Below are 21780 nucleotides of genomic sequence, written 5' to 3'. Positions count from 1 at the left end.
CAAACCTAACTAGGATTGGTTTTAGACTTGAAAAGGGGAGAGTGGACACAATATGGGAATTTTCACTTGGGAGGACTGAAAATGGACCTTCCCATACTCAAATTAAGCCAAATTGTTTTTAATAAATTCATGGCAAACAACAAGAGTATTGATCCCTAGAGTTTTTAGATTGAAAGATTCAATATTTAATTTTCTAGAATTAAATTACAATTGATTTAATGGGTCTCTGACAGTCATAACAAATTTTCCAAAGTAAATCTACAAAAATCCAACCGTTAGATTTGTAATTTTACCTTATACCCACATTATACTAATCTTTCCCAATCTAATCATCATCACTAGATCCATACAATTTGAGCATTTTAAATGGTAGATGTGGTGGGAGGATAAAATAGTATGTTTTTTAACAACTCTAATACCTTTTAAATAATATAGAAAATAGTAGAACACATCAAAAATTACTCGATAAATCAAGTTAAGCTCTATGTTATTTGTATTTGTGATATGCAAAGTGGGAACATCATATGAGTAATAATGTAAAAGTTATAGGCAATTTACTCACATTCACTGTACCTGTCCAAACCTACGATAGGGCCTGTATACAGACTTGGTTCCCAAAGAAAAGTGGATTTGCAATTATTGGATATTCGATCAGATTATAGTTTTAGGTGCCCAACTTTGCATATGATGTTTCATTAGAAGACCTTATGAATGAATGTGAATGTGATGGATATGAATGAATGTGAATATGATGGATATAAATAAATGTGATGTGATGGGATGTGCATCGGGATAGATGTGAATGAATGATATGTGAGGTAACATGAATGAGATGTGATGTGAGTGAATGTGATGTGGTCTGAATGTGGATGAGATGTGAATGAGCTTTCGCCCTTGCACCTTTAAAGGCAATCCATGGGTTGTATCAATATATCAAGAGTTACATGAAACAAGATTGTAACTCGCAAATTTTCAAACAGACCTTAGTGAAAGTGGTCAAAGGATTGAGTGTGCCATTGTACACATTGGGTACTTTTGAAAAAGCTAAGAGCCAAGAAGAGGATGAAAGTGAATGGGAAAATGAAACGAAATGGGAATTGAAATTGAATCGGATACAAGAACATCCATGGTTCCACTTGAAGACTCTATTATGGTATGGTTAGATTTCCCTATGGGCAATGATGTTAAGTGGTGTAAACGCACATTGATTAGCCCTTGACCTAGTCATAACATCTTGACAATGGTATTGCAAGAGGTGCCAATCGACAAAACATTGAAGTTCCAGGTTGCTTTAGCTATGCTACTTAAACAATCAGTGGAAATGGGGAGTTTAGATTCCATGTTACCACAGATCCCCTTGAGCATGCTGTTATCCTGGGTGGCACTTGGGTACGTGACTCGTGGTATTCAATTGATGAATCCATGCAAATAGTCACCTTGAACAAACTTGTAGGCATTGTGAAATTGCTCTTATAGGAGAGAAACTTTGGAGAGCGACCTCCCAATATATCTTACTCAGAATATCCCAAGGGTTATGGTTGGATTGGAACTTTCCAATAAAATCACCACAATCCAAGAATAACTTTATCCACAACGAGAGAACAATGTCATGACCCTCAAGTTAAGGGATTTGTTAAGTCACCAACACTCATCGCTCATCCTGAAAGAATTCCATTCACAAGACTTGAACATGCCATTTTTGGGGTACTTTGACCAAACAATGTATATAGAATCTAACCCCCTTACGTCTAAGTTTTTTTGTGGTTGAGTATGTGCTAGAAGAAGATTTGATCTTGGCATTAATGGACTATTGCTGCCCAAGCACTAATGTGCTTTTCTAGCGAGGACGATCATGATGGTAAACGACACAAAGTTGGCAATACCATACTGCGCAGAAGAGGATCCAACCCTAATGGATTTCTATGATGCTCAATGTAAAAAGCTACAAGCCTCTTCCTAGGAATCCCCTCTACACAAAGACCTACCATCTGCACATCAATGACCACTCGAACAAAGCATCTAACCTGTTAAAACCCTAAAGATCTCTCTAGCTTAATAAATATGCATAAACCAAGCATATACTCATCCACCCACAACCACCCCCGACCCCAAGGGTGCACACATAAATACAATAAGTATCACATATCTTACCTTAGTGTCCCATACCACCAAGAGATATGACTTCACTCCAACAACACTTAGCTCTAGCTTGAAATGGTAAGAGAGTTGACACAATGCTCTATACAAGAAGATAACATCCCTTGAGTGTACCCCATGCCCCTATTATATACGAGGGCCCTCAAGTAACTCTTGACTCTCCATTTCCATGTGTGACCCTTGGTTGTCTGACCCTAACCTCAACCCAAGGTTAGACCTAACCCTTTTCCCACTAGAGCATGTTCCCATGTTCACATGCCTAGGATGGGTTAGCCTCCTATTATATGTACATATAATGTACACAGAACATACTTCCCCTCTCTCAAAACATTGCACTCCTGTAATGAAAAGAAGGAAAATTGCGCTGAATGTTCTCAATTGACTCCCAAGTCGAATCCTCAATTTCCCTATCTTTCCACTTGATTTTAACCTCAGGGATTAGGCAACTATGAAGTTTCATTTCCTTGAATTCAGGTACCTTTTCAGATACATGTGGAACATAAGATAAATATTTGACTTCAACAAGGTCTCGAGGAGTATCTGTGTTATCCTCACCTCCCATCTTCTCTTTCAGTCTACTGACATGAAAGATTGGATGAACTTTGACATGTGGAGGTAGTTTTAATTCATACGCAACCATGCCAATCCGATGTATAACTTGGAATGGATCACAATATCTAGGAGATAATTTTGAGCACTTTCCTATTGACAAAGTCTGAGAATCTTTAGGAACTTTCAAATAAACAAACGATCTTGGCTCAAAAGACCAAGGTGAGCATCCCCTATCTGCATAAAATCGTGCTCTATCCTGAGCACTCTTGATAGAATCCTCAGCTTGGGTCAGCATTTCTTGCATATCTCGATGCATCAAGCTCAATGTCCTTAAGACTGATATTAACAGGTGCCCTGGGTTGATACCCATACATAAGCATGAACAGACTATAACCACCAGTAGTCAAATGCTTAGAACTGTTATAGGCAAATTCCATCATTGGAAGATATTTTTCCCAACTCGACAGTTTCCTACAGACATATGCACAAAGCATATTTTCTACAATCTGATTCACATGCTTTGTTTGCCCATCAGACTGGTGATCAGAGGAACTCATACTCAAAGTAGTTTCCAATTTCTTGAAAACTTCCTGCCAAAAATGAGTGGTGAATTTAGAATCCTAATCTCTCACAATATTAGAAGGTAGACCATTCAGTCTAAACATTTTCTCAACAAATTGGTAAGCCAATTGTGAAGCTTTAACTACTGTCTTTGTGGGTAAAAACCTAGACATCTTTGTCAATCTATCCACAACTGCCCAAATGGCATCATGATCCCTACTGGTACGTGGAAGTCCTGTAACGAAATCCATGAAAGCACTTTCCCACTTTCGAGACGGAATATCCAAAGGATATAAAAACCCAATAGATTTAAGGCGCTCTGTGTTATTAATCTGACACTGATGTTATTTGACCACATAATCTTGAACAAAATCCTTCATTTTTGGCCAATAAAAAGTCTTTCTAACCAAAGCCAAGGTAAGTTGTATGCCCGGATGTCCTACCGATGGTGCATCATGACACTCAAATAGGATCCTCAGTTTAATTTCTGCCACATCGGGTACGCAAACCTTATCATTTCGGAATAAAAGACCATTCCAAATAAAAAATTGCTTGGCTTTTCCTTGATTCACTAGGTTTTGATCTACCTCAGAGTTGGACCCTGATTTTGCAAAATTCTAATATTTTCCAAAGAAAATATCTATACTGTACTTTCCCTTGAGTGAATCGTACAAGTTAGAAGTAATTTCTGTAAAGCTAAGTTCATTAACTTCTCCAATTTGACTCCTCCAATTTGACTCAATGCATCAGCAATGCTATTCAAGCTACCTTTTCTATATTTAATCATGAAATCAAAGTCATGCATCAATTTAGGCCATCTGGCCTTTTTACCTTTCAAGTTCGGTTGATCACAAATGAACTGCAAAGATTGATGATCTATCAGGTGCATAAATTGAGACCCGTAGGTACAATTGGATGTCTAACGGTAGTTTTGACACCTTGTCCCATAATTGGACTTGTCCTCCAGCCATCCTAACCTTGTACATGTGATCATTTTGTGTGGTTTCAAGCTTCATACTCTGTACCATAATGTTATCATAAAATTGTGAGTACTACCAGGATCAAACAAAATATGAACCTGGTGTCCATTTATTGATCCATAAACACCAAATAATTCGTTCGAACCAAAAATGTCTTTACTGAAAGTACAATCTAAACATTGACTTCCTTCAAGATGCATAATAGTTACTTCAAAAAATTTACCTTGAAGTTCTATAATGTGTACAGATTTCATTGGTATGAACTTCTTTGGTGCCGCCTTTTATCCAGGTATCGAAGGTATTGTAGGTCCATTCAAAGGACAGAATTTCTTTGGTGCCGCCTTTTATCCAGGTATCGAAGGTATCGAAGGTGTTGTAGGTCCATTCAAAGGACAGAATTTCTTTGTGTGTCCCTTTTCCTTACATTTGAAACATGTTATATTATCCTTGCTCATAAATTTTTACTTCTTACTGGCATTGTCAGAATTTTTTGGTTTTGGTGTGAAAACCAACTTTCTTTTTTGTCCACTATTTGAAAAAGTGAACGTGGATTTCTTTTCATTAGATGATGGTTTTGGAGTGTTGGCACCGACTATAGTCTTATGAAAAACTTGAGCTGTCTGAATAGCATCCTCAGCCGTTTTGACCTTGCATTTCTTTACCTCGTACATACTGATAATCATCTAGACCATTGATGAAAATCCCACACAAGGTATGATCATCAGATTTGGCTTTGGTAGCCAATTATCTAAATTTCTACACATAATTGTCAAAAGATTGATTTCCCATGCTATTTTTAACAAGCTTGGCAATTATTTTGAATTCGTCCTCTGGTTGGACAAACTCTTTTCAAAAAACTTTCTTAAAACTTTGCCAAGTGGTGGGAATGGAATCATCTTTGAGATCCTTCCACCAAGTTAATGCCTTTCCTTTCAATAACCCATGCACCTTCTGCAGCTTTTGCGCATCTGTGAATGGATGAAAGGCAAAATGTGTAGTCCACCTATTGAGCTAGGCATCTACACATTCCTGAGTCTTCTCCTTTTTCTCACCACCGTACACTTTTGGTGCAAACGACGGAGAAACCGTTTTGGTAGGAGTAGGAGGTGCCGCTAAAAGTTTGCAAAGTTGAAATCTGCATCTTTAGTGACTCCAACTCGTCATGACATTTGGCAATAGTTTCCTCAAGATGCTCTGTCACTTCCAGAAACTCACTCTTTCCAACAACCTCCTCTTCTTCAACTTGAAATTTTAGATCTTTCCCAACCAAGTTGGGATGATCACTCATCTCATTGACATTATCATTGTCTGAGAAGTCAATATGAGCCATGGTAATAAAATTCTTCAAAAATCACGATTCACAACCCTTGCCCCACTAGAGCATGTTCCCATGCTCCCATGTTCACATGCCTAGGATGGGTTAGCCTCCTAGTATATGCAGATATAATGTGCACATAACATGACCCTTCAACTTCATCCTCATCAATGAAGTTCAATGCCAAAACCTCACACTCAATAGCTATTCCTGAAGAAGTCCCCCAAGCACAACCATCTATCTCTAAAAAAGACCTCAAAGGAAAAGCCTCGACCTTGACAACTCCTCATCGACCAACCTCCCCAAAAGAGTGGGTTGCATGCTCAATATACTTATCATCAAAAGCCGAACCTTCCACTTCAGCTAAAGAGAAAACTCCACCGTGATAGCCAAAATCTAGGTATCTCAATGGTATCAAAATGTGTGTGGAAAAGCAGCTACTTATTATAGCTCAAGGTTACTACAAGGGTATCAATCCAATTTGGGTGCCTCGACAATCAAAGCCTCTTCTCAATGCAAAACTCAAAAGCCAAAGAAGAATAAAAGTACTCCACAACGTCGTCCACAAATGCCTATGTGAGTTTCTCAAAGAACTCCAGCCACTCAATAAGTGTGGGTACCAAAAAGATTACTGCAAGCTCAAGGGTTCTACCAAGGTAATACCAACGCTTGAATTCCCAAGCATAGTAGGAAGTTCCCCAAGCCTGCTCAAAGAAATAAGCCTCAAAGGCATCAACCATTAACTCCTAAAGTTTATCAAACATGGGTGCATGCGAACGTGTTTCAACAAGAAGGGTATTATGATGGTAATCCCATCATATGGTTGCCAAGATTAAACAATGGGTAACAATGCTTCACCAGCACCTTTAACCCCAAAAGCTTCACCTAAAGTTCAACAAGAATGGAGGCCCAAGCAACACCAAGCAAGCCAATCAACCCATCTCATGCATTCAACACATACACAAGAGCTTGCTTGTTCAGTTAACCCCAATGGAAACCAACCAAAAGTTGTACCTACTTCCTCGATATAACACTTGAGCCATGAATTCAAGAATCAATCCCCATGTCTACGGAGAATTATAAGTGCATAAACAACAAACTAAAAATCCTCTTTTCAACCCTTTAGATGAGAAGCATGAGTGCTGAAGCTACAAGACAGACCTAACAACCTATTCTCTCAAAAAACAAATTAGCCACAAGAACCTGTTGCTCATAAGTTGGTAACCAGAAAACAAAAAAAAGGTAAAAAAACAAGGGGAAAAAAAGAAAAAAATAATAAAGAAAGAAAGAAAAAACCAAAACACAAGGGATTCACACAAATAAACTACCTAAAAATGGTAGAAACTCCCAACGATCTTCAATAGCCAATTTGTTAAGCTTATAGCTTCCTATTCTTTTGGCTAAGTTAATGTAGTAGCTACTCCATAAGTACATATCCATACTCATGCATTGGAGAAAATTGGCACCAAAGCCTCATCATCGACAACCTTCCTAGGTACATGGTTGGGCGAATGCCTGGTCAATAGTACAACCAATCGCCTAGAATTTTTCTTCAAATTACAAACCTCTCCAAATGAAAAATAGAGTCTTCACAAACCATTGATCTCTAATCCTTAGTGAAGATGTCTATAAAATCCTCACAAGTTGACGTTTAGCAGCTCAATAAGAGTCTATTTGACTAATTTAATGAACTTCATGTTTATGTTCTTCATAGAGTACTTAAATATATAGAAAAGCATAAAAAGCACATGTGAAGAAGCATGCAAAAACACGTCCTCCTAAACAACATTTGACAAGAATCCTGCCACAAAAAGGGGCATCATCGAAGGCCCAAGTCTTCAAGTGATGAATGTCTCTTCAATGAATCAAATGAGAAACTAAGAATAACTCATTTAGATGACTTCATCTATGTTCTCTTGGATCCTTCCTTCTCTCCCCCCCCCATTATTAACATCTCTTAGATACCCCACTAACACCAAGAATATGTAACTCTACTTGTGATTTGCCAAAAACAAAGTTAGCACAAAACATACCCAAAAAAATGGTCACAAAAATATAAAAATGCAATCACTAAATAAAAACCACACCCCGTTAGGAATTCACACTAATCTCTAACCTTTTCATTTACTAACTAGCCTTTCTTATTCCTTCCTAAGGAACAAGGATCATTGAATATCACTCAACATCAAAAGCCATCAACAAAGCTTGTCAATTCTACCCACATTAGCTTTTACTTCCCAAGGAGTTGTGGAGCTTAGAGACCTCAAGGGTTATGAGCTCAGCCATTGGAAAGATCCTCATGACAGTTGGAGTTCACCAAGTAATCTTCTTGTTGGATGTGTTCTAAGGGGGGTTTGGGTGAGTCATAACATTAGTATATGCACTATTTCAGCTTCTTCTTTGTCTTCTACAATTTAGTCTTTTAGTTGCCCAACCTCTTGCTACTTTATTGGATAGCTTCTTTGTTAATTCTCAGCTTGGGTGTAGCAGGATAACATAGACTCTCTCTTGATGATGCACCTCCTTCTTCTCTTTGAAAGAATATTGGAGATTTGATGATTGATAGACTTGTTTCAAATGCAAAATAAAGCCCTAAGGACTAGAAGAGAAGGTAAACCTAATCTAATCTAAGACTAAAACACTTCCTTAAGAAAATCTAATCATTTTTTTCTAAAAACTAGAGAGCCTTACCCTAGCTCTGATACCATGTTGAAAATTATGGATCGAGATCTCCTAATGATAAAACATCTACCTAATTTGATTCTAATCCTACTCTAATGACAATAAAATTAACATGACTAATCTAAGGTGGGTGATACCGAAGTGAACTCATGATGATGAGAATGTGTAATAGACTCAAGCAGAATTAGGTTACAAGATTAAGACTTGTACTCATAAATGTGTGTGAGTGATATTGTTGGAAATATTGGTACATTAGGTGCAACATGGGGTACAAAGGGTTGCTACAAGTATTGGTACAGTAGAGGAAACATGGGGTACGAAGGTCACTTCCTGCAAGCATAATGGCACTGTAAGTATTGGTACAGTAGGGGCAACATGGGGTACAAAGGGCTACTCTAAGTATAATTTGGTACAGTAGGGAAAACATGGGGTGTAAAGGACACTACTTGTTGCAAGCGTAATGGCATGAATCCTTGAGGAGTAACATGAGTCCAATAGGTGGGGGTCATACAAAACTCCAATAGGTATTGATGGCATACAAGCTAAGGGTGTCACCGGTCTAGCCACTCGTAAGGATATCCCCCTTACTCTAGGTTGCATTGGCAAAGTAGAGGAAGACACAAGGATGTCCCCCTTACTTTGGGTTACATTGGCAAAGTAGAGGAAGACACAAGGAATTGAGGATTTTGGGTGAAGTTTCCTCCTTTTGTGGCCATAGCAAATGATATGGATGTCTAGGCCTGGAGCCATTGTTTTGTAGGGACTATTGCTGCAACCATGGTTGCCATAGTTGTGACCGAGGGCATGAAACTAATGGGAGATACTGCATGGTTGGTCATAGGTGGTGTTGTTATGAGTTGTGTAATACCCAATACCACGTAGTCTAGAATTGTGCTTACAACATCTTGAGTGGGTATACCTCCGCAATCTCAAAATGTGAAACCCGTGCTAGTAGATTCTTGGAGTTTTGTGTAACCTTGAGGAACAATAGAAGCAGTTGGGGATTGGTCCATCGTGTAGCCAGGCATCACCTTATTGATGGTGTCTCCATCTCACTCAAGGTAGGGCATCGCATATTCCTTATCCCAACCTGTGTCATAGGAAGTCCCATCGGCATGGTGATTCCCTCTCTAATCCTCTCTTACTCTACAATAGCCTAAATACATTCCACGACCATCCAAAGTCACTTTTTGTTGCATGTGAAAGTAGAGATGGCTTGCTTAATTTCCTCCTAGCTAATAGCATAAATAAATCTCGTAGCCAGGTCCATCAAGGTTTCTTGGGTTGCATCAAAATCCCAACTCTCAGTTTGTAGTAATGTATATGAGAATCTCGTTCTTAAAGCGGGTCCCAAGACAAAGGTGGATTGATAAGAGCGTAATTGGGTTGACGTGGTCTCTAAATATCTCTAAAAGGTGCCCATATCGCAACTGCATATCATTGCAGGCTATTTTAGGGCCATGGGGATGTTTCATAGTTTTGGTTTATTTATTTATTTATTTATTTGTGTTAGAGAAACTTGTCCAAAATGGGTTTTAGATAGTTCTGAACACTTTGAGAAAGGTTCTGTATACACTTTTTGTGGGTCAACCAGATGGTTTCCTAGGTTGGGTCCACTATGGGAAATTGTAATTTTTTTGGGTTCTATATAAAGTGGGCCAAAATGACTAGCCTAAAACCTATAATAGGCAAGTTTTTGCATGCACTTCTTTTATATATATACATATATATATATATATATATATATATATATTTGCCTACTAGCCTTCTACCTTTTCCCTTTTCTCTTTTATCTTTTTTTTTTAACTTTTTAATTTTTTAACTTTTAACTTTTGCAGTTTACTGATTCTAGTTTGTGGTTTACAATTTTTGGTTTGTGGTTTATAGTTTTTGGTTTCACCACAACTACCCGAAAAGGGGTGGTCAGGGTTTTTTGAACAAGATTCCTTTTTTGAATTGGGACCTAAAGCTTGCACACATTAATTGCAGCTAGTCAAAAGATTTACAACTAGTGGCCCAAATTATACATGGATTAAGCTAGGTTAATTAGCACCAATGCAAAAATACTGAAAATCTACAAAACCCAAAAATTAATCTAGTTTGCAAACCGTACCCCAAATCGTTGTTTTTAACCCAATTTCTCCATGTAAGGAGTCAAAATTCAGATAAACCCTATTTTTAAAGACCAAATTCAAGGTATATTTCACCTAATTCATAAAATTTAAAGCCCATTTTATAGTTTTCTATGTGCAAAATTGAAAAAAAAAAAAGAAAATGCAAAAATTGACCAAAAAACTTTAATTGTAGGATTCTTGTAGGAGGCAATGTTTCCATGCAACCGCATCTCCATCCTGCTGCCACTAGTCGCCCACCACACTCCAATGAATGCTCGACCCTCCTGACCACTTAATCTTACACACTCATCTCTCACACACATGCAAGAAATCACACATAAGATCTCAAACAAGCCAAAGGAAAGCAAGTAATTAATAGGAGAGTATAGAAGAAGAGCACTCTATCATTATGCATAAAATAATAAGTGGTGAGAGTTACATTTTTCCTCTTATGTGTGGCTCTTGCAAGGGTTTACACTCTTGGGTGACCAAAGTTAAAAATTAGGTCCTAGGGTTCATTCGGCCACTCTAGCTTTTGTAAACACCTAATCCACAAATATTACTCTCCCGCTAAGATCTTGTGGTGTGCCTTTAATAGATAAGTTGTGATCACATTAAACATGTGCTAGATTATTTGGATGATTGGAAAATGCCTTAGAATTTTATAAGGAATGGTTCCACCTTTGTAAATCTTGTCTATACAATTGAGCCCCACATTTTAGACATATGGACAGTTCATTAAGATACCCATGAAAGAGGATGCAATCATTTGGGCATAAATGTATGCAATTGTAGTCCATACTAATGGAACTTACAATCTTCTTTTCATTATCTCGTGACTCAAGCATAGAGCTTCTCTTTGATAATATATTGCGTTTCGTAAGGTTTCATCTCTTTCTTTTTTTAATATACTTAATAATATATCAAGATGTTCCCAAATTTCCTAATACGGTGTTTGGAGTACTACTTGCTTGGAAGCCCATATGATTTTCTCCTTGATTTGCTATAACTACTCACAAATGGCAAGCTCCCAAATACTAGTATTAATCACTATACCTAGTACTCACGCTAACTACTCATAAATGGCAGGCTTCCAAGCACTAGTACTAATCACTGTACCTAGTACTCACTCTAACTAGCATAAATGTGATAAAAATGATAGCATAAAGATCCTGAAAGTAGTCATGGAAAATATAAGAGGGAGTAGAGGAGTTTATGCTTTGGTTGGGGGCCCAGACATACACCAACTAATTGCCAAGTGTCTTGGTATCCCATAATTTAGTTTTTACTTAACTAGTTGCATGAATTTGATTTTAACTAGTTATTAACTCTACTCAACTCAAGCATAGTTCCAGTCTTGATATTATCCCTTTTAACTCATCTTTTTAATAATTTGATATTTTGACCCTTAGACTTAGACTGTGTACAAGGTACATAAACTAAATTTACAAGACCTTACACACTTAACCCATTCAATTTCTTCCAAAGGGTTACGTCCATTTAATTTTCCTTTGATAATAACCCAACCTTAGCACAACTTAATGTTTAGCTTATAAATTATCCACTTGACCTTGATTACTACACTATGGGCACATAGATTCATATGACTAGAATTCACATGAGGCTATTGATTCTTAATCATTTCCACATCCTCAATTCCACGATCCTTATTAATTTTTTCCATGGCATCCATATTTCTAAGGTCAAGGTATGTGTAGTTACCCCCACACATGTATACACATACACATCTTGCACATATTAATTTTCAAGGATTAATCCCTAAAAAATTTAAGGTCAAGGTATGTGTAGTTACCCCCACACATGTATACACATACACATCTTGCACATATTAATTTTCAAGGATTAATCCCTAAAAAATTTAAGAACTTTTGTGCACATTTAATATATTTTTTAATTTCTAATCATTTAATCAAAGCTAAACTCTCAACTCCAAATATGTGCATGTGCACCCCTCTGTACACTTATGCACATTTTTCACAATTTCTTGATTTACAAACTTCTCTCTTATTTTTAATGAATTAATTTTCTTAATAACTTCACGAACTTTAGACTAAACTTATATGAATCCTTTTGATAAAATTTCTAGCAATATAATTTTATCTAACTATAATTGTTTACTAGAATAAATACACTAGCTTTGCACATGTCCAAGTAAAAAACAAGATATACTTGATGCGGAGGGATATTTCACTAGGGAGGCTCAAAGTAAGAAATAAGCTTCATAATCAAATAATAAGAAAACCACTTAATAAATAAATAATTGAGACTTAATCAAGACACTAATCACATGACAATTACATTAATCAAGCTCCTAAATAGAGCCAAGGGATACATGTTGCTATAGGAGCTCTCATCCACAAGCTATACACACCCTCTTTTGCCATCCATGTGTCAATAAATGATCACACTCTAAGTGCCACCTTGTGCGTTTTCCATTTGCTATCGTTTTGACCATTGATTTCATTTGTACAAATTATACAAATCAATCTTTGGGTTAGGACCCTTAGTCTTTGTTCTTCTCTTTCTAATGTGCATGCTTTTCCCCTTTCTCTACTCATATTGTACCCTTATAAATTGCTATTTCAAAAGTCCCATGGGTCTTCTAGCCTTCATACATTTCTACTTCTACAATCCCATGGGTTTATCCTTGTGCCCTCCAGTTGACCTATGGAGCCAGTGTGACATGCACCCATATTGAAAAATTTCCACTTTACTCAAACATAGATTGAAGATAAGTTCACATACACAGAGGAAGAATGGGAGATCGAGTAGGTAAAGGTATCTTTTAAATCTGGTACTATAGGTGGTGGCAATCGTGCGGGCGCTTTCACATGTGTTTGTGCATGCCCCTGTACCTAGTGAAGGGTGATGGGTTGCATACTTAGATTGCCTCTGGGAGCATCACATGGATGAAGGAGATCATGGTTGGGGACTGTGGGAATGAAGGTTCTGATGATGCTCGCCTGAGAGAGTAGCTGAGAGTCTCATTACGCATGCTTAGAAACTGCTAAAAAATAGAGGAGAGAAGGTATGTTTGCAAGTGTCCCTTGATCTGGTGAGAGGAGCTAGATTGATTTGTTTTCTTTGTGTAGTGTGATTGTCTTTTGCTCAGGTAGGATCCCATCAAAAGCTGATGTAGCGAGATGGCTGCAGGATGACGTTTTTCATGGTAGTGTGATTTCTCAGGTCTTTTATTTGGGTAAAGTCTTCTTTAACATTTTGTTTACTAAAGCACAAGCCATCCCAAAATTGTTTGCCAGAGCCCCCCTTTTTATCGATCATAGGTTAGTGCATGTGATTCCTTTTTATGCCTTCTTTGATGTTAATAGAAGTTTGGCTAAGCCCTGCCTTGTGAGGGTTGAAGTCATAGGGCTACCCCTTGGCTTTGTCCTTCTTTGAGGGAGATTGCCTACGCGATTAGCCCAGTGCTATATTTACCTAAGGAAGAAGCGGGCAATCAACAAGGTAACAGTGTTTGTATTCCATGGAATAGAGCAGTAGAAAATCCTAAATCAATTAAGGTGGGCTACCAAGTCAAAACCCCGCTTGTAATCTACATATTTGCCACCCACCTTCTTTCGCATCTTCTGGACTCTTCCAAGGTGACTTAGGCAAGTTGGTGTTGATATTGAAATTTGATCCCTTTCCTAGTGCATGCTTCAAATGCCAAGGGGGGTGGGCATATTGCTAGAAACTATGTTAAAGGGAGTCTAGTGAGAGCAAAGGCTGAAAGCAAGGATAACCTAGGGGGAGAGATGAAAAGTGGGTAAAAGGAAGGTGGTAAGGGTAAAGGGCTAGAGGAAAAGGGTAAAAATATTGAATAAAACATGGGGGACTCTGTTGGAGAGGGGGGTTGGAACACACTAAATGGAAAAATGAGTGTGAGATAGGCTAAATATGAAGCCAAAAAAAAGACAGGTGGGGGTGGGGTTGGGAGTAACCAAGGGAGTAAACAATCTAGAAGATTAAGCCCAGTAATGTACTCTAATCCTTTTAACCCATTAGGGGAAGATTATAGTGAGACTTCATCAGTTCAAAAAATTATTTGGCAGGTTGAGGAAGGTTGGAAGGGGATCTAGAAAGAAGGGGATCAAGGGGGAAGTGGGGGGAGAAGAGGTAGATATGGTTCCCGAGACTGCCCTCTCATGAGCTCTTCCACCAAAATCAATGGGTGCTCATAGAATATTAAGGGAATTAAAGATAAAAAGAAGAGTGCTATTTTTTGGAGTCTGATTAAGGACTGGTATTTGTTTATTATAGCCATTGAGGAACATAATCTTTTAGGGTCTAAAGTTTTGAGAAAAGACAAGTTTAAGGATTGGACTGTTTTGTATGGGGGGATGAATGGTGGGTTTAGTGGTGTCATGACTATTGTTCAGAGTAGCTTATACCCTAATATTGTCACAGCACCACTTCCAAAGGAGAACATAAATCCACTAGTAGATCTCCTATTTGCGATACTACCAACCCAATCTGCATTGGTGTATCCAAATACCTGCAACTCTATACCAGCCTCATAAAAGAGACCATAGTCTACTATAGACTTCACATAATGCAATGTGCATACCTCAAAGCATCCAAATGTGGCTTTTGAGGAACTTGCATCATAAACTGACCCTGAAACCCAACTGTATAGTTCAAATCTGGCCTGGTGATCGTCATGTAGATCAAGCTGAAAAGATGCAGAGGGGAAGAGAGCTTGAGCTCTTGCAAGCACACACACACACTCACAAAACCCTAATAGAGAACACACAAGGTGAGAGGCTAAAAATCTTCTTCTTCTTCACACAACACTCAACACACCATATACATAATAAGAGTACTCATACTATGAAAGGTACTCAACCAAATACATACACAGGTTCTCTATAGTGTGAACCCGACTAAATGAGCTGGCGCTATAACTATGCCAGTCTCTAGAATGGCTGCTGTCACACAGCCTGTCATCCCACCGGCCGCATATCACCCATGATCTCACCAACCATGCCAGTGGTGTAAGTGCGGGGCCTATCCCCCAGGTGGGTCATCAGTGTCCACCGCCTCACTAGACGAGCTCAATATCTCAACACTCCCCCTCGAGCTCAACTCCATCTCATGTACAAGTGAAGCTCTGAATCTGCGGAGCTTCTCTGTACCCAATGCTTTGGTGAAGATGTCAGCTACCTGATCCTCTGTGCTGACATAAACAAGGTCGAGGTCTCCTGCCAAGAGCTTCTCTCCAACGAAGTGGTAGTGAACCTCTATGTGCTTCATACGAGCATGAAAGACTGGGTTCCTAGACTGCTAATGTTGTCACAGAAAATGACAACTTGTCTATCCACTGATAGACCCAAATCTGCAAGTAGCTTCGTCAACCAAGCTACCTCACATACTGCCATAGCTGCTCCTCTGTACTCGGCCTCTGTACTCGATAGAGCAACCGTAGGCTGCTTTGCTCCTCCAAGTCATAGCAGCACTCCCCAAAGAAAACATGAATCCACTAGTAGATCTCCTATCTGAGATACTACCAGCCCAATCAGCATCTGTGTACCCATGTACACGTATCTCTGTCCCAGTCTCATAGAATAGTCCACAATGCAAAGTAGACCTCACATACCTCAATATGTGTCTCACTGCATCCAAATGCGATTTCCGTGGAACTTGCATAAACTGACTCACCAACCCAACAGCATAGCTCAAATCTGGTCTCGTGATCATCATGTAGATCAAACTTCCTACTATGTGCCTATACATAGTAGGATCCTCCAAGATCTCTCCTGAATCTGCACTCAACTTGCCATTCTCATCCAATGGCACAGAAATAGGCTTACAGCCTGTCATACCATACTTGGACAACATGTCCAAGCCATACTGTCTCTGCAGTAATCCAATACCATGTGGTGACCTAATCACCTCAATGCCCAAGAAATATCTGAGCTCCCCCAGATCCTTCATCTCAAACTTCTGTCTTAGCAAGATCTTTACATCAAAGATCTCTACATCATGGTCCCCCGTAATGATCAAGTCATCTACATAGATGACAACAAGCACAACTCCTCTATCACCATGTCTCACATATAGCGAGAAATCTGCATTGGCTACATGAAAGCCAATAGTGACAAGATATTCATCAAAAATCTTGTCAGACCATGCTCTTGGTGCTTGTTTTAAGCCATACAAGGCTTTCTTCAACCTGTAAACATGCTCGGGGTGACCCACATCCTCATAACCAGGTGGCTGTAGCATATACACCTCTTCTTGAAAATCCCCATGCAAGAATGCATTCTTTACATCCATCTGATGTAAAGACCATTTCTTTGACGCAGCCACTGCTATCACAACTCTCACTGTTGCCATCTTGGCAACTGGGCTGAAAGTTTCCTCATAATCAATGCCATATGTCTGCGCATATCCTTTGGCTACCAATCTAGCCTTGTACCTGTTTATGCTTCCATCACTGTTATGTTTTACTTTGTACACCCACTTGCATCCAATGGTTTTCTTGCCTTCAGGCAATTGCACTAAATCCCAAGTCTCATTTCCATATAGTGCATCCATCTCCTCATCCATAGCTTTCTCCCAACACACATTTCCAACAGCCTCATCAATGCATGTGGGCTCAACAACCTGCACAACCTTTGCCATATATGCATAGTGATGTGCCACATAACCATCATAGGTAAATCTTTGCACAGGATTTTTCACTCTCCCAGATCTTCGCATCTTTTCATTCATGGCTTCCATAGCCTTCTTTACACCAGGTGTTCTCATAGCTGGGATCCCAAGCTCCTCATCAAGGCTCATATCTCTGCACAGGATTTTTCACTCTCCCAGATCTTCACATCTTTTCATTCATGGCTTCCATAGCCTTCTTTACACCAGGTGTTCTCATAGCTGGGATCCCAAGCTCCTCATCAAGGCTCATATCTGAGCCACTAGACTCTCCATAAACATGAGAATGCCTTGCAGAAATGTCAAGCATACCAAGGGGCTCAACCACTTTCTCTTTTCCTTTATGTGATGTAGTAATCACATTTGTAGGGCTGGTATTATGACGTAGCCTGCCACTCCATGGTCTATCAATAGACCCACTAGATGAGGACTCTCCTGGTCCACTCAAAGACTGTGATTGCTGACCTGCATTCTGTGCAACCACACTTCCACTCACATCAGCCCCAACAGCTTCTTTTTCAGCAGCATACCAGCTGCTCATCTCATCAAAGACAACATCCCTGCTTACCCTCAACTCACGTGTAGCAGGGTTATAACACCTGTATCCCTTTTGCTCAAGGGAGTATCCAATAAACACACATTTTTCAGTTTTTAGATCTAGCTTAGTTCTCAGCTCATCTGGCACATGCACATATGCAATGCATCCAAAGACTTTCAGATGAGACAAATCTGGTTTTCTGCCAGTAAACCTCTCCTCTGTGGAGTTACATCATGTATGGCTGGAGTTGGAGTCCTGTTCATGATGTATACTGCTGTAGAAACAGCCTCAGTCCAATAGCTATGCGGCATATTCTTCTCTTCCATCAATGCTCGCGCAATCTCAGCAATGTGCCTGTTTTTCTGCTCAGCAACTCCATTTTGCTGCGGAGTGTATCTGCAGCAACTTCATTTTGCTGCGGAGTGTATCTGCATGTAAACTGTCTCCGAATACCATTCTTCTTCAAAAATTCAGAGAACTCATTGGAGAAGTACTCTCCCCCTCCATCTGACCTTAGGCACTTTACATATTTCCCTGTTTGCTTTTCAACCAAAACTCTGAAATTCTGAAAGTGAGTGAACACCTCACTCTTCTCCTTCATGAAATATACCCACACTTTCCTTGTGTGGTCATCAATGAAAGTCACATAATACTTGCAGCCTCCCATGGATATGGTCTTTGTAGGACCCCATACATCTGAATGCACAACATCTAGTGCATTTCTGCTCACATATCTGTTACGTGGAAACACATGCTTTGTTTGCTTCCCAAATTGGCATGCTTCACATATTCTCTGCATACCTTCCACTTTAAATTCTGGCAGCCCTGTCACAATTCCTTTTGTCTGCATAGACTTTATTCTCTGCACATTTACATGTCCAATTCTTTTATGCCATATTGTGTGTTTGCAATAATTCCTGAACCATTTGCAAACATCGCAGCACTCATTTCAGGCATGTCTACATCATTCAACGTAAACATTCTGCCCACTCTGTTGCCTTTTGCAACCAACCTGCACTTGTCTTTAAAGTCTTCAACATAACAACCATCAGGGTTAAACCGAACCTGCAAACCCTGCTCAATCATCTGGCCAACTGAAACCAGATTCTTTGTTATGTTCGGTACATGAAGTACATCTGCAAGGTACTTCACTTTGCCATCCTGCATTGACAATGGCACATCTCCAACATGAGCAATTGGATGAGCAGTGTCATCCCCTATTTCCACAAAACTTGGTCTTTCCGGGTTTTTCATCTCCTTGAACCACTCCCCATGACTTGCCATGTGGTTCGAAGCACCTGAATCCACATACCATGCATTATCTTTTTGTGCTGCATCAACATTTTCAGACATGGCATTCACGACATGCTGCATAACAAACAACCTTTCATTATCCTCATTATTTTTGCTTGAGGATGCATAGTTGTTTTGCTGCACTTTCCCATTTTGCATGTCAGCCTGCTTCTTATAACATTCTGCCTACACATGTCCAGGCTTACCACAATAATAGCATTCACGTGCATCATTATATTGCCTTTGCCAATTTCCACGGCCTCTTTGACTCCCCCTGCCTTTGAATTTGCCTCTTCCACCTGCGTGTTGTTGTTGTTGTTGTTGTGTATTCTGGGACTGTTGTTGTTGCTACTGCTATCCATAATTCTGATTACCTGTTCGGCCACCTCCTTGACCGCGTCCACGGCCTCCTTTACCTCATCCTCTTCTTGAACTCGTGTAGAAGGCCTATTGCTCTGAACTGTTTTTGCTTTGTGAAGACTGTTGGTCTTCACCCAAGCTCTTCTCTTCGATAATCAGCATAGACACCAAATCTGTAAAGTTGGGAATGTTTTTCCGAGTTTGAATGGACGTCTTGAACGCCTTGTATTGTGGCCCGAGACCACGTAGACAGACCTCCACCTTATCATCATCATCTACTGACACACCAATAGATGCAAGGGATTCCACAATACCCTTTATCTTCAACGCATAGCCATTCATAGACATGTTCTTTTTCTCCACAGTATGAAGTTCATTCTTCAAGTGTATCTTACGTGCCTTGGTATTTGTTTCATAAAGCTTTACCAAGGTGTCCCACGCCTCCTTGGGGGATTTGGCATCCTGAATGTGCCCAATCATGGTGTCCTGTATACTAATGGAGAGCCAATACATGACTTTCCTGGCTCCTTGGTTCCAGTCTTTAAACTCTTTCACATCTGCAGCAGTAGGATTTATGTCCGGTATCTCCGGTGCCTCTTCATGCTCACCTTCTATGTAGTCCCAATAGCCCTTTCCCATGAGAAAATTCGTTAACCTGGACCTCCAAGAATGGAAGTTATTCTTATCTAGCTTCTCAGCCACAATTTGGGTTATCCCATCATTTGACATCTTGCCAAATACACAATTTTACCAGAAACAGCACTCTGGTTTGTCCTGCACAAACTGCTGTATTTCCTGCAACGGTACTGTAGTACTCTCAAATGTCACAACCAGTGACCTCAATGTGCATACATACACCCAATGGCATTTGTAGACCTCTTTGCAGCACCCATAGTGTCTGCACAGTCAATCTGTCTTCTTGCAGTTCTTAAAACAGAGTTCTGCAGAGAATCGATGACTTACCCGCAGTGCTCGAAATCGCCTGCTTTCTGAAAAACGGAGGTCCAGACGCACCCGAAACGCTTTTTTGGCCCAGAAAATTTCGTCCGATAGGACATTATAGTTGCCCTATAGCTTTACTCCCGCGAAGAAAGCTCCTTAATCAGAGATCGTTTGCCGGTGCCTCCCGTAGAGCTCTCGACAAGGGTGTAGTCACCAACACATAGGGGAGAGTAGTTGAAGCTCTTACCCTCGTACCGCTTCCTGTGGTTCTCTTGCTTGTAGCTCAGCCCTTAGCACGAACTAGGCACTCTGATACCATGAAAAGATGCAGAGGGGAAGAGAGCTTGAGCTCTTGCAAGCACACACACACACTCACAAAACCCTAATAGAGAACACACAAGGTGAGAGGCTGGAAATCTTCTTCTTCTTCACACAACACTCAACACACCATATACATAATAAGAGTACTCATACTATGAAAGGTACTCAACCAAATACATACACAGGTTCTCTATAGTGTGAACCCGACTAAATGAGCTGGCACTATAACTATGCCAGTCTCTAGAATGGCTGCTGTCACACAGCCTGTCATCCCACCGGCCGCATATCACCCATGATCTCACCAACCATGCCAGTGGTGTAAGTGCGGGGCCTATCCCCCAGGCGGGTCATCAGTGTCCACCGCCTCACTAGACGAGCTCGATATCTCAACACAAGCTATCCACTACCTTCCTGTACATAGTGGGGTTCTCCAAAATCTCACCCGCAACTACACTCAACTTGCCATTTGAATCTAATGGCATAGAAATTGGCTTACAATTAGCCATACCATGTTTAGACAGCATGTCCAATGCATACTTCCTCTGTTACAACCATATGCCCTTGGCAGTTCCTAATAACCTCAATGCCAGTACCTCAGCGCACCCAAATCCTTCATGTCAATTTTTTTGCTTGAGGAGACATTTCACACTCTCAACTTCCTCTCCACTATCACCCCCCAACAATCAAGTCAAACACATAGATTGTGATGACCACAAGGACCCTATCACTATTCGGCACATAAAGTGAATAATCAGCATCTGCCACACATGAAAGCCAATGGAGATAAGATATCGTGCTACCTTTGTTGGATTGGGTTAGGGTTGCAATAATGCACACACACAAGAAGATAGAGAAGCTCGAGAGCACACAAACTCATAGACTAGAATGAATAAATGTGTGCCAGATACAAAAGATAACTACACACCCCAAAATGAGTAGATAAGAGGGTGTACATATGCACGGGGAAAAAAACCTCCTAGTGAGGGAAAACGTTTCCCGGCGCTCGTAAGTGTGTTCACACACATTGCTACCATATAATGCTACAAATCCCCCCTCTAGAGTGATGATGTGAACATGTACAGGGTGTGGCCGATCAATCTTGAAAAGGTAGTAAGCCCAAAGCTTTACGAAAAGCGTTGAACTTTTCACGAAAAGAGCCTTCGTGAATAAATTTGCCATGTTGTCATGTGTAGGCACATAGAGCAAGATGATCTCTGCTATAGAGAGTCTTTCCCTGACATAGTGGTAATATACCTCAATGTGCTTAGTGCGAGCATGAAACACTGGGTTCCT

Source organism: Cibotium barometz, chromosome 28 (genome assembly GCF_041138505.1).
Source record: "Cibotium barometz isolate CiBa-2024 chromosome 28, ASM4113850v1, whole genome shotgun sequence".
Classification (NCBI taxonomy): Eukaryota; Viridiplantae; Streptophyta; class Polypodiopsida; order Cyatheales; family Cibotiaceae; genus Cibotium; species Cibotium barometz.
Note: the sequence above shows the minus strand (reverse complement) of the source record.